Here is a 4,359-nt window from a genome sequence, read left to right as displayed (position 1 = left end):
GCAAACTGCAGAAACAACGGATATGCTACTGGGATTCCCACATTCCGTTAGTATGGATAATATACCCATCCTGCTAATTTCCATGCACATTGTGAATAACAGGCACAGTGACTATAGACTCACAAATAACGCCAAATAATTCGAATAAATAACAAAATATAACAGCAAAAACTTTGTCTTTCAAGGTGTTTCGAACCGTTACTATAAATTCACCATGCTTCGCAGCCCTTCCCGTTTACCATTACACTATTAGTGATATGTCAAACAGATTGCTTGCAATGATACCTACATCAAATTTATGTATATGTCTAATAACTGTCACTCTATACGCCTTTTTTTAATTCAAAATGTTGTAGGCTTATTTGCGTTTCTTAATATGATTACTGTATATGAACAGAGAAGCGTATGTTATAAAAAAAGTGTAATTTAACTGAATTATTTTCACATATTCATTATTTTGAATGTGAATAGTATGCGTTGTTTTATTGTTTGGTTAGTGTTTATAAAGCAGATGTTACGCCATTTCGAAATAGGACAGTCAGCTAGAAACGAAGCTTTACTTTCGGATATATTGAGCTTCATTCTATTGCTTGTCAAAAAGTTTTCGACACTCTTGAAAGCGTTTCATGAAGTGGTATGTTGTGTTTCAGTACCTGTGCCGAGCCCGAATCTCATCCGACATAGAGCGGAATGAAACATCACTGTTTCGATACAATCAGTCCGTTCCAAGCACAGGTGGACTGAAACAGCCTTATTTTGAAACAACGATACAGTTTCTGTGTCTGTCTCGAGATCGAATCTGGTCCGGTTATCCGAGACAGGGGCGGAATGAAACACCACTGTTTCGAAACAGTGAACCACAGCCGTTCCGAAACACTGAAACAGTTCCACGTATCGATACACTGTATCGAAACATAGAAACAGTGGCCAAGTCTAAAATGAACAGAAGGCAGAGGCAGTGACTGTAGAGAAGAACGCACTACGTCAAGAGGACTGACAGCTGCGCCCTCTTCCTAGTTTCTGTGCGTACCGTGCATGCGGAGATTGAAAGCGATCTGCCCTTCAAACCTACTTTATGTTCAAACGGTTCATCTACAGACATAGGTTCCTTATCAGAGCTTCATCTACTAAACCCTCTCTAGAGGCCCCACAAGCCTGGAATAGGAATTGTGAATTAAGCTGTTTTGCGTAAGTTTTGACTCGAGCCAGTCATTCAATTGTCTATAAGCAGATACTGGCATAATAGTTCCGATTTCTGAGATCAATGATTGCGTTTTTGGAGGCGCTGCAGTTGCATGATGAAGATACTTAACTGTAAAAAACTGCAAAAACAAAACAAAAAAAAAACAAGCTGAATGAAACAGCCAACATGTACTACGTTACTAAGGGCATCCAATAATTAATGCAACACTTTTTTCTGAAAATAGGCTGGTTTTATTTAGAATTCCAATACACCACATTATTCCTCAATCTTTTGGCTATGGAGCCCTATTTGTCAACCTATCCCTGTTCAATGCATCGGCCTTACGCTACCTTACTAGGAGGGCCTGTGTCCCTGCATGGTACCACCCTACTAGTCGACGTCGGAACCAACTTCTTGTTGCATCAATAACCTCCCGCGGAGTGCATCGTTGATTGGGCCACACAGATGGAAGTCGGTAGGTGCGAGATCCGGGATGTAGATTGTATGAGGAAGGACAGTCCAATGAAGATTCGTGAGCTCCCCTTCCATGCGCAGACTTGTGTGAGGCCGTACGTTGTCATAAAGAAGGAGAAGTTCGTTTCCAGTTTTGTGGCGACGAACACGCTGAAGTCTTTTCCTCAATTTCTTGAGGGTAGGCCAGTACTGTTCAGAACTGTTCATTGCACCATGAGGGAGGACATCAAACGGAAAAACCCCTTCAGGGCCACAGAAGACCGTCGTGATGACCAAGGGCGTACCCAGGACCTGAACTAGGAGGGCGGGGGGGGGGGGGGGGGGGGGGGGGGGGGAAGGTCATACTAGTCTCAGGAAACAAGGACTGGAGACAACATACAGCACTTCTTATTGAATAAAACAGTAAACCAGTGAAAAATTGCTTTTAATAAACATTTTAAATGCAAGAATGCACTTGTACAATCCGAGAAAACACGCAGCATTTCTTATTAAATAAAACAGTAAACTGCTCCCCCCCCCCCCTGCCCCTCGCTGGATACGCCCATGGTGCTGACCTTACCGGCTCAGAGAGCAGCTTTGAACTTTTTATTCAGAGGAAATAAGGTGTGGTGTCACTGCGTGGAATGCTGTTTTGTTTCTCGTTCGAACTGATGAACCCATGTTTCGTCGTTCTTATCTTTTGTTGGTCTTTACGGTCTTCTTTTGGGCGGTAAGAAACCCAGCGGACACAAACCTTTGAGTACCCTAACTGGTGGACGAGCGTGTCAGTGTTACCAACAGAGACGTCCAGTTGAGCAGCGAGGTGTTTGACTGTGAAACGTCTATCACCTCGAATGAGTGTCCGCACGTTCCAGCATTGCCGGACTGCCGGCGGCACGCGGCATGCGGGAGATGGGACCAGTTAGAGCGACCTTGTTGCGATGGTGACAGACGCCTAGCCCAACGACTCATCGTGCTTTTGTTCACTACCAGATCTCGGCGGAAGTTCTGCAAGCGGCCGTGAATATCGGCGATGCTTTCGTTTCCCGCCAAAAGACACTCAATGACGCGCTCTCTGCTTGGAGCCCACCTACATTACAGACGTCGATTTGAAACCTGTGGACAGCGCCGCCACATACCTGAACTTCACGAAACAATAGGGTCTGAAGAATGAATGTTCGACGATGCCCCACAAAAAATTCCGCATTTTTTCAACCGAAATTGGCCGAGAAAGAAATGTGTTGCATTACTTATTAAACGCTCCTCGTAAAACAGCTGGAAGCTTACAAGGTGGCAGAGTAGCTTACATGGCCTATGCAAGTAAGGGAAAATTCCTCTGCAGGCAAGGGAGACAGGCGTCTTGCATTAAACAGGAACGTATTTGATCCTGTTTTACCGCTGCTGTTCCACATAAAGCCTGCTCAGACAATTTCACCAAGGCCACCGCCGGCCTCCAGCGAGTTTCAACTTCTTTCTGCCAGCACTGCTACACTCGCCGCGACTGTAGCGTTCCTGATAACCAGATGGCGGGTGGATATTCTCTAAAAACAACCAAAATATTATTGAGTATTCTGATAAGCCAGAGGAAGATCACTTACAATGGTTAATCGGGCAATGGCCTTGGCCAAGTTCAATCATAACACTGTTTAAGACTTAAGCTGACAACATTCTCATACAGCACGCTTAGCAAAACTGACAAAGACACACGTCAAAAAGTAGTTATTACAATACTACATAGAAAGACAAGGAACATACATACGAACTCTATACAGAATACACAATAACACAACATTAATGAAGAAAAGTATTTAATTTTCATCATACAAGGTGCTTCAGAAGTGATGGTCAATATTCAGCGATATGTCAGGAACGATTATTCGAAACAAAAAAGTCAAGTAACCATGGGCTCTGAACCGCATACGTTAAGAGCTATGAGCAGTTCTTGACCTTCGATACTGTGAAACAGATCTCTTCTGTTGCAAGCTCTTTGCTTTCCATATTTTGGGAAGTGGTAGTATGGAGCAAAACAAGAAAAAGAAGTCCAGTAAACATGTGCTCATAAATGCATACCTTAAAAGGTATGAGCACTTGCTCATTAGAAGAGTTAAGTTCCAAAGTAGCAAAGATGAACAAGAGCTCATAACTCTTAAGGTATGCATTTTAGAGCACATGTTTACTGGACTTCTTTTTCTTGCTTTGGTCCATACTACCACTTCCCAAAATATGGAAAGCAAAGAGCTTGCAGTAGAAGAGATTTGTTTCACAGTATCGAAGGTCAAGAACTGCTCACAGCTCTTAAGGTATGCGTTTTAGAGCCCATGCTTACTTGACTTTTTTGTTTCGAATGAGCGTTCCTGTCATCTCCCTGAATATTGACCATCACTTCTGAAACACCCTGTACATGCATGAACTTACGCGCAACGGTACAAAAAATGCTCTAAAATTCTAAAATTATGCACTAGAGTATCAGGAATATGCACTGAGCATACACGACCCACGTATTTAAAAGGAACGAATCAATACAAAACAAAAACTCCTCATAGAATCACTTTGCTAACAATTCCGGACATAACTACAACATGCAGAGAACTATTAAGCGCGTCTGTTACAATATTTTATAAAATATTTTTCCGAATTCCCTGGAATAAATGCTTATCCTTAGCCTGTCATGTCACTATCCAAGTTTTAAAGGTTCGTTCCACTTAAAATTGTGTGTCGTACAT

Source organism: Schistocerca americana, chromosome 4 (assembly GCF_021461395.2).
Source record: "Schistocerca americana isolate TAMUIC-IGC-003095 chromosome 4, iqSchAmer2.1, whole genome shotgun sequence".
In the NCBI taxonomy this organism is placed as follows: domain Eukaryota; kingdom Metazoa; phylum Arthropoda; class Insecta; order Orthoptera; family Acrididae; genus Schistocerca; species Schistocerca americana.
This window is presented reverse-complemented; position numbering follows the sequence as displayed.